Below are 11147 nucleotides of genomic sequence, written 5' to 3' on the forward strand. Positions count from 1 at the left end.
ACGGACTATCGGTACGTCCTGCGCAACTCTACTGTAGACCCTGACTAAAACGCACGAACTGTGTCTAGTAATAGGCAGATATTCAAAAACCTAATTACCGAAGCACTCAAGTGAAACTAATAGATATAAAATTTACACGCAGAAACTCATGAAACAAAACTAATACCCACAGTTCTCGCGTCTTCGTTTGCGTCAGAAAGTAAAACGATAATGTGACATATTACCAGTTCCTTATCAGGGGCAAATTATTTAAAGCACACAGATGGTACAATAAAATTCGCTCCTGGTTAGGAACTCTTAAATGACACAAAAGTGGTTTACTTACCTTTTGCTGCGTCTGTCTCGATCAGCTACCGCTGCCTGACACACTGGTTGTAGCGTTAACTCCGAAGAATGGTATGATGTATCATGCAGTGTAACTTGCTGTGACAGTGCGAGAGAGAGAGAGAGAGAGAGAGAGAGAGACAAAGATATTGTTTATTACTCTGTGGCGGTCAGTGCTCACATAATTATTCTTAGGAGATAGAACTTTTGTTCTTCTTAAGAGTAAAAATTTTAGGAGAGGAGAGCCATTCTTGTGATGTAAAAATCGACACCATTGCGAGTTTTTTATTCACATTGTAAAATATACGTGTATATGGAAGGAAATCAGCTAATAGAACAAATAAAATATTGTTCATTTCAAGAAGGTACGTGTTATTATACACCCAGCGATATACTGCTATTGTGATTTACTAATAAACACCAGCTTGAGAACAGTTCCGACGGGAGCGTTCAGTTCTGGTGAAATAGTTCGATGTTTTCTTCGGAAAAGAAGTCACTTCATGGATCATGCAAATCCACAATAGATTGTTGCATAGCAATCAGTACCTGGACATTTCTCAGAACTGAAAGCAGAGCCCCGAAGAATATTTCTCCGTACTTTGGTTACCACTTTCAGCTCGACACGGTATCTACAGCATCTGGAGCAGATTTCTACAACAGCGGAAGCGTGTAATCGCTATCAGTTTCACACACCGCCCTGTATGTATTTACCCACAACAGTGAACATACAGTTACTCACACACATAGAAAGACAATACAAGGTGGTGTGGGGAAACATTTCAGTATAAAGGTCCTGTAGTAGTTAGCCTAGTAGTAGTAGTGGTAAACAAAAAAATTTTTCTTTTTTAATGGCTGGTAGAGAGAAGCATTCTGTATGATCTCACGAATGTGTTAGATGATGTTCCTGGCAACCCCTACTCATGTCACTAGCTGCTTAACACAAACTAACAAGTGTTGCAATTAGATGAGAAGCTTTTTATAGCTTATTTCGTAATTATTTTACTTACTCAGAAGAGTTGTGTAAGATGAGTAACAACTGGCTGTAACCTTAACTGTTAGGATTAGGACTTGAAATTACGGCAACGACACGTGTTTAACGAACAACTTTGTTCTCTGTCTGTGTGTGTTCCTTGTTCAGTGTGCGGTCCTTTTATGAATAAACACTGGTAGGACAACCGTGTACATAACATCATCTGTGGACACCAACGATATTATTTGGTGGTAAAATGTGAGTCTCAACACGCCCCCTCAATTTATACGCACCGGTATAAATCGATGAACTCGAGTCCTTAAGTTTGTGGTTCTAGGTTCGCAGTCAGGGTCCAACAACACACATCTCATGCTTCGGCGCAGGAAGGGCCTTCGTCAGCACGTCTGCTACCACGTTTTCTGTTGACCGATATTCCAGTTTCAGTGGATAATCTTGCAGGGCCTGGCGAATGAAGTCGTACTTTATGTGAATGTGTTTCGTCTTTGAGTGGAAAACTGTACTGTTCAATGACAACCAGTCAGCTGGAAAATTGGCAAATAATCCAATGCGTGGCAGCTCCGCTAAAGCCAACTCCTTCACGAAGGTTGATAGGTGAACTGCCTCCTTTGCTGCTTTGGAGATACTCATATGCTCAGCCTCACTTGATGAGAGAGCGACTATCCTCTGCTTGTGTGAACACCATGAGATTGCTGACTTGCTGACAGGAAGTCGTATACTGGTTACAACTTCATCTTGTGCATCAGAATTTCCCCAGTCAGCATCTGCAAAACCGAATATTCCCTCTTTATCCTTGATGTAGGTTAGTTTCTTGCCAATTGTTCCCTTGAGGTATCTAAGGATTCGTTTTGCTGCCTGCCAGTGAACAAGATTATGGCTGTTGTTGTATTGGCTTAGCTTGTTGACCACATGGCATATATCAGGGCGAGTGCCAATGGCGATGTACATGAGTATCCGTTCAGGGAACTGCTCGGAGCGTTGAGTCCTATCTGATGTACTTGCAGCTGCAACATCCAGTTTGATCCTGGTCGCCAACGGGGTTCTTACGGGCTTGCAGTCATCCATTCGGAATCGGTGTAAAACTTCTCTGATGTAGCCACTTTGACACAGCGTGAGTTTGTCAACAGACTGATTTACGTCAATGCCCAGGTAGCATTTCACAGGACCAAGATCCTTGACGTCGAATCTGGCAGATAACTTGTCCTGGCTCTGCCTTGTCCTTTCCGGGTCTGATGACGAAATTATGATGTCGTCAATATAAGTGAGCAGGAAGACTTGAGAATTTCCCACACTGTCCACATATACACAAGGATCTGCACTACTGCAATCCGATTGACATCAATGTGGCGTTTAATTTGGCATGACACTGTCTGCCAGCTCGGCACAACCTGTAGACGGTTTTTGTAAGCTTGCACACTTTGTCACCAGATTATAACTTCTGGAGCATATCATGTCCCTTTTTGGCTATGTGATGTTCCTCCTCTACATCTCTCATCTTCTGTAAGAACTTGGCTAATGAGTCCGGCTGTTCCATGAAGATTTCAGTATCAATTTCACCGTTGAGGAATGCAGTGGTGATATGCAGCTGTGAGACATGCAAGTTAAACCTCACTGCCAGAGCCATGAGGAGTCTGTGGAAACACTCTCTCCAGTTGCAAGAATCGAATCATTCAAAGTCAACTCCAGGTCTCTGGTTAAATCCTCGTGCAACTATTCTGGCCTTCCATCGTAGCAAGGATCCATCACTGCCGTATTTGTTTCTTAAGACAGAAAAATAATTGACTGCAGAACTGTTTGCTGGTCTGTCCACGATGTCCCAGGTTTACATCGACTTGACTTCATCGTATATAGCGCAAAACCATTCTTGACTATCTGTACCGTTCAATGCATCCTCAACATTGCTGCTAATGCAACAGAAATCAGTGTTGATGTCATGACTTGAAACTTCTGGTGCAAGCTGTGGAGCAGATCTGACACTTGAAGAATTGCTGTCCTCGTCACATGATAAGTTATCATCTGAAATGATATCGTGTGGTAGCGAGGTGACTTCTTCTTCAAAACCGTAAAGTGGCTCTTCATCAGAGAATGATTCTGACTCGCAGCTTCTGTTGTCACTCAGGTCTCCTGGTGAAAACTCCGTGCAGATGCTTCTTCTTTGGCAATAATGTTGTTCATCTACGGAGAGGTCTACATAGGTTTGCTTGGGTTCAAAACTGTTATGATCAAGCAACCTGACATCTTGTGATGTGTGTATCTTGTGGTCTTTTGGCACCCACACAAGATAGGTACTTGAACAATCTGATCCGAGAGGCAAGCAAGGAATCTTCGTAGGCTACTCAAACTTCCCCTTGTTTGGCGATTTGTCCAGGATGACGACACTTTCACCGAATATACGAATGTGTGACAGGTCTGGTTTCTTCTTCATCCACTTTTCATATGGACTTCCCCCTGAAAGTCCTTTGGTTAGCTAGCGACTTCGGATGTGGGCCGAAGCTACTAACACAGCCAACCAAAGTGATGTTGGCTGTCCAGACTCCAGCATCATGCAGAGAGCCACTTCAACCACGGATCGGTTCCTTCGTTCAGCAACACCATTCTGTTGTCGTGTATAAGGAACTGTTCGACGTCGCTGTATTACTGCCGCTCGGAAGATGGAGTCCATTATTCCTTGCCGTTACCTGACTGCTGAAAATCAGACTGGAATTCAAAAACTTTGGATGTAGAATCAAATCTTTCAACAAATCTGTCCATAACTTCCCCCTTGCGTCGAAGAAAGTTGACGTGACACCATCTGCTGTGCTCATATATGAAGGTTACAAAATATCTTGAACCACCTAGAGATTTTTCTCTCATTGGCCCACAGACATCTGAATGTACAAACTACAGAAGGTCACTTTTTTCATCCCGCCTGGTGAAGGGGGTGGATGCGATCTTTCCTTCAAGACATATGGTGCACTTGGTGAAGTCTGAATTTTAAGCGTGTCACATACTCAGCCTTGAGCATTCTAATCATATCTCCAGTGATGCAGAGTTCAGGTGTCCTAATCGAGCATGCCAGATTTGCGTGTCACTTTTCGTAATTTTTGTCTCGCCAACTGTACAGGCCTTTGGGCTGTTTTCATGCAAGTGAAACAGGTTACCAACTCTGAGAAAAATCGTGCAGTTATAAGGGACATTAACCTTTGTTTGCAACCACCTTAACTTTATCGTTACAGTGTATGCTGTCCACAACCTTTGTGATTGCGACTGAGATTAGACTGGTTCCGAGTTTTGTCACAAAGTGTTTTTCAGCGTAATGAAGTTGGTATCACTGGCTGAGGTTTTGATGCGTACGTCACCTTCAGTTGTCACTTGCGTAGCACTGTTGTCTGCAAGCATTAAACTTTCTTGTGCTTTGGTTACGCTTGTGAACACTTCAGGGTCGTTACACATGCGTGATGTGCAACCACTGTCTATACACGACAAAACATTTGGTTCACGAGACTTCGGAGTACGTTCGTTAATGGAAAAACAGCAATGAGCTTCATCAACTTTGTTTCTTCAAAAGCAAGCTAATTTCGCAAGCTGCAAATACTCTTCTGCTTTGTGGCCTTTCTTGTTGCGAAAACTGCACCTCAATGATGATTTTCCCGCCCTTGTTCCAAATCGGAACAAAAATCAAAACAAAAGCAGTCACTTAATGCACCTTTTGATTTGTTTACGACATGTTTAGGCCTGACCGGTCTGACAAACGTCGCAGCACTCGCATTTTCACTATCTTTCTGAACTCTCGCGTTGTTTTCTTCCAAGATTTTCACTTTTAGTGTCTCGACATCGGGTAGGTTATCACGAGATTCGACTGCAGACCTAAAATTACCGTAACTGTCTGGCAAACTTTAGAGCAACATTATCGACAATAAATCACCGTTTATATCGACGTCCATTGCTTGTAATTTGTCCGCTGCATCGAAGAACTGATTAAGATGCCGTGTTACATCGTCACTAGGCTGCGCCCTGTGGAGAGTAAGACGTTAGGGTAGCGCTGCTCTGCGAGCACGTCCTTTGGATGCGGAAAGTGAATCAAGTTTGAGCCCTGCCTGGCGCGTCGTGCTGCAGTTCTTCACTCGCTTCAGTTCCGTGGCGCTGATGGACACAGTGAGGACTGCCTTCGCCCTCCTGTCTGCAGCGCCTTCACCAGTCACTGCAGGTTGCGGCATGTCTCCAGATACATTTATTTATTTTGTTTATTTATTTATTTATTTATTTCGTGTTCCATAGATCCATATGGGAACATATCCCTGAATATAGAACGAGTCAAGGTTTTTACAGATTATTGTTTTGTGCACAGATACATTGATCTTATCATTAGATTAAAGAAAGTGTGAAGTTTAGCATATACCCTTACATATTAGTTAAGAACAATACCCAAATTTATATATGACTGTATATTCTGTCAGATGTCCTGTATCTTAAGTTATACAGGTGTCATATACAGACATACATTAATTTGGGTATTGTATTAAGTTACACTGTACTTACTGTGTGACCTCTACAATTGATTAATCATACTCTGTAAGGTTTAAGCACACACAAGAGATTCTATGCATTTTTGGTTAGAAATTCATCAATGCTGTAAAGAAAATTTGAAGCAGTTCCTTTCAGATGAATCATGTTAAAGAACTGGTTGGAAACATGCCAAAGTTTAATGTGCAATGGGAGGGCATTAACACTCTTGGTGCCACTGTACAAAACCCCCTTCTGGACCATGCTTCTCGCTTTTAGCTCATAATGGATATCCAGTTTCCTTTGGGTGGTATAACTGTAGTATGAGCTATTGATTTTGAATAAGTTGCTATTTTTTGAAACAAAGCACATCAGGGAAAAAATACATTGGGCAGGTGTTGTGCAGGGATCTGTTTAGAGCTCTACAAATCCTTACGAGTGCATAGGATGTACTCCACACATAATTCTTATTGCTCACTTCTGTGCATGGTACACATTTTTTTTGCTATTGGTTGATTTCCCCAAAATATTATACCATAGGCCATAAGTTGGTGAAAATAGCCAACATATGCAGTTTTTACTGTCCTCATTTCCCTAGTGTCAGCAATGTTTGCCTTAAGAATAATTTCAGAGCTTTGCCTCTCTTGAATATGGTGGTGTCACTTCACGAAATTTTGAAGGTTGAGTCCTCCATTTTGCTATATATATGCAGACCCAAGTATTTGCTCACCCATTTTTAGGTTCATTTCATTAGTAACATTTGTGTTAGGTTGACTGTAAGGCCAATTACATTCATTTCCCTTCTAAGAAAGACAATTCGTTTCAAACCAGTTTGTCAAGTCTGCAAAAGCTTTATTTGCAACCTCATTTGACACATTCCCTGAGAGATTATTAACTGATAACATGGTGTCGTCAGCAAACATGAGTATTTTCCCATATTCTGTACATAGTGCTAAGTTATTTATAAATATTAGAAAGAGCAGTGGGCCAAATACTGAGCCTTGAGGTACTCCTGCAGTAACAGAGCCCCATTCTGAAGATACCTGGCCACCATGCAGTCCTTCCACGATTACTTTCTGCTTTCTACCACACAGATAGGATTCAAGCCTCGTGCCTAAAGTTCCACCCATTCCTTGGGTGAATATGGTGACTTACACTGTCAAAAGCTTTTGACAGGTCACAAAATATTCCAACCGTCATCATATTATTATTTATGGCTTTCAAACATTGTCAACAAAGGCATGTATTGCATCCACGGTTGATACCCCTTTCCGAAAGTAAATATAACATCCTCAGCGGTAGCCAGTTTGGCTAAGATGCTCAACCATTCTGCTATGCATCAATTTCTCTATTACCTTGGAGAAAACGGAGAGTAATGAAATTGGTCGATAGTCTGTAGCCTCAGTCTTTTCTCCCTTTTTATAAATTGGTCGTACAAGCCCATATTTTAGCCTATCGGGAAAAACACCTTCTTCCAATGATGTAAAGAAATAAGTACAGTCCTCTGCCATATTAGTAATACAATAGTATTTCAGTAACTTACTGGAAATGTTGTCAACTCCAGCAGAATTTTTACATTTTAAAGACATAATTATTTTTTTCTAGTTCTATCACTGTAGTTTTTTGAAGATGCATCTCATCTATTTTGTTAGTGAAGGTGTTATGCAAGTATTCTGTAGCTTTCTTTACAGAACCCTGGCATCCCATTTGGTTGGTGACTTTTAGGAAATGATTGTTAAAGATATTAGCCACCATTTCGGGAGCATCCACCGAAAGGCTCCCAGTTCTTATGCTAATCACTTCTTTGGCAGACAGGCTTTTCCCTGTCTCGCTTTTAACATATTTCCATATGGTTTTCATTTTGTTATTTGATTTGTCAATTTCCTTTTTTAGATACATACTTTAGATTTCTGGACCACCTTCCTTAATATCTTAAGAGTACACTTTATATTGCCCATCACTGCAGTATTGTTAGACTGTCTGGCTGCGGCATACAACTCTCTTTTTGTTTTACATGAAATTTTGATGTCCTGGGTAATCCATGGCTTAAATGCAGAGATACATTGATTTTCTCTGACTCTTTTATTTGGAAACACCTCCTCAAAAAGATTTGATGTTAAATTAATAAATACATTAAATTTTGTGTTGACATCTACTGAGCTGAATACTTTAGAACAGTCAACTAACTGTAGCTTCTGCCCGTATGTCGCCATTGTTTCTTTATTTATTGGTCTCACATTTTTCCAGGTAGCCTTTGGTTTTCTGTTAAGAATTAAATGGGGGATTGTCAGAAGTATGACAGTCAGTCAAGTCCTAAATGGGCTGTCAGACCATGATGCTAACCTACTGTGCCTAGACTTATCAACAAACACATTATCAATTAGAGGACTGCAGCAGTCAGTTACCCTAGTGGGAAATTCAACTACTTGCATTGGAATGGAGTTGGAGCAACTAATGAGCTCTTACAATCTGTCATAACTTTCATCCAGGAAATTTACATTAAAGTCGCCTAGTATTATGACTGAAGCAATGTTATCAAAATTGTACAGAAAAAACATTTCAATCTGTTTGAGAAAGATTCCAAGATTCCCTGCAGGTGCTCTATAAATTGATAATATAACTACTGATACACTATTTGTTGCCAGTTGTATATCACACACTTCAAAGTGCTGCTCAACGCAAAATTTGCTTACATCAAGAGTACTAAATACTACATTATTTCTAACATAAATCAATGTTCCGCCCTTCTCCATGTTGGATCTGCAATATTGAGATGCTAAACTGAATCTGTCTAAGCACATCTGATTACCACAAGTGACATGATGCTCGGTGAAGCATAGTATATCTGGTTGCTTTACTAATAAACATAAAAAATTCACCAGACCAGCTTCTCTTTCAATATCATTTAAGTTCTCTTAGAAAATTGTGAGTGGTATAGTCTATCAGAACATTGGCCTTTCTCAAATCTGCACCATTTTTACGATTAGGCTTACTTGGTATCAGGGTATTTTCACTGTGGACATGTAGGCCTACTGTTGGTTTTTGGTAGCCTTAAATGCAGAGGAAGAGGATATAGCAGTAGTTCCGATGCTCAAACCAAGTACCCCCACGTGTCGGTCTTGATGAGTACTGCCTCGACTTGAATTCTCCATGTGTCGCAGTTATCGCGTGATAAAGTTTCCACTCCAACTGCGTGTGCAGCAGCCACGTGCTCTATATTGGTCGCGTTAACAGACTCCGTTTATACAAAAACGGAAATTCGTAAGCTGAAGTGCGGTAATAAACTAAGAGTATCGCTTTTACCGATCGCGTGATCTGGGCCCATAACCTGTTAGGATTAGGACTTGAAATTACGGCAATGACACGTGTTTAACGAACAACTTTATTCATAAAGGGGTAATTTCCAAGAATGATTGCCTATCGAAGTCGCTGTGTCCAAACGGTACATACCGAACGTGCGATCGGAAATCGATCATGCGACTCCGGTGGCGAGCGCTATGAGTATGTTTATGTTAGTCACTACAGCAACGTCATGTACCGTTTGAACCGAGCGACTTCGGTAGGCATTCATTCTTGGAAATTACCCAAAAAAGGACCGCACACTATTTGTGTGCGTTCCTTGTTCAGAGAACACACACTGCTAGGACAACTATGTACATAACATTTGTGGACACCAACGATATTATGTGGCGGTAAAATTTGAATCTCAACATTAACTACGAAGAGTGAGTAGTAGACAGAGCATAAAGAATGCTTCTCACATAAATTTGTTAATTAGTGTTAAGATGCTTTTGTTGATGTTCATCTTATAGCCTCCTTTCAAGACACTGTCCATTTCGTTCAGCTGCTCTTCCAGGTCCTTTGCTGGTGTGTGTATGGTGCCATTGCACATTGGCAGCTATATTGGAACATCAAGCCTCACAGAGAAAAATAATTATTTGAATATTATATTTATCTTTCTTTACTGTTACGCGATAAGCAAATTAATTTTTTTTACCCATCGTGAGTGAGACTGACATCTTCATGTTCGAATACGTATGATGTGTTTGGCAATAGCGCCCTGAGAAATGAAATTTAGCCATGGCTCTTAATGAACGTAAAAGAGATTTTCTTTAACCAAGCACTCTTTTTGAAAGAGAGAAAAAATGTTCCATTTATTTGAAATGAAAGTAAGTTATGCTATAATATATGTGAGGGAGACAATTTGTGTAATGGTCTAAAAGCCCTGTTGCCATAGTTAATAAATATTCAAAAGTAAAGGTCACAGTCCAACCAATTTTAGAGTATCGTGCAAAAATCTAAATTTGTCAAGAATTTTTCAATATTTTTGCAAAATATTCGTCCCTATTACATGTTATATTCTGTACAGTTTTAATATATATTATGTGTCTTTTAGTTCCAATTTTTACATGATACTCAACGATTCAAGAGCTTTTTGAGACACTGGCTAAAAATATTTTCTCTGTATATAATTCTATATATGTACTTATACAGGGTGTTACAAAAAGGTACGCCCAAACTTTCAGGAAACATCTTTTCTTTCTTTGTGTGTGAGGAATGTTATGTGGACATGTGTCTGGAAACGCTTACTTTCCATGTTAGAGCTCATTTTATTACTTCTCTCCAAATCACATTAATCATGGAATGGAAACACACAGCAACAGAACGTACCAGCTTGACTGCAACCACTTTGCTACAGGAAATGTTCAAAATGTTCTCTGTTAGCGAGGATACATGCATCCACCCTCCGTCGCATGGAATCGCTGATGCGCTGATGAAGCCCTGGAGAATGGCGTATTGTATCACATCCGTCCACAATACGAGCACGATGAGTCTCTACATTTGGTACCGGGGTTGCGTAGACAAGACTTTTAAATGCCCCCATAAATGAAAGCTCAAGAGGGTTGAGGTCAGGAGAGCGTGAAGGCCACGGAATTCGTACGCTTCTCAACAACAGATTCGGTGACCGACGGATTGGTAGAGGCGGACCAACACTTCGACTGAAATGTTGTGCCTTTACAAGTACGACATGTTCTAGCAGCACAGGTGGAGTATCCCGTATGAAATCATGATAACGTGCTCCATAGAGCTTAGGTGGAAGAACATGGGGCCCAATCGAGACATCACCAACAATGCCTGCCCAAACGTTCACAGAAAATCTGTGTTGATGACGTGATTGCACAATTGCGTGCGGATTCTCGTCAGCCCACACATGTGGATTGTGAAAATTTGCAATTTGATCACGTTGGAATGAAGCCTCATCCGTAAAGAGAACATTTGCACTGAAATGAGGACTGACACATTGTTGGATGAACCATTCGCACAAGTGTACCCGTGGAGGCCAATCAGCTGC

This window comes from Schistocerca serialis, chromosome 6, assembly GCF_023864345.2.
Source record: "Schistocerca serialis cubense isolate TAMUIC-IGC-003099 chromosome 6, iqSchSeri2.2, whole genome shotgun sequence".
In the NCBI taxonomy this organism is placed as follows: domain Eukaryota; kingdom Metazoa; phylum Arthropoda; class Insecta; order Orthoptera; family Acrididae; genus Schistocerca; species Schistocerca serialis.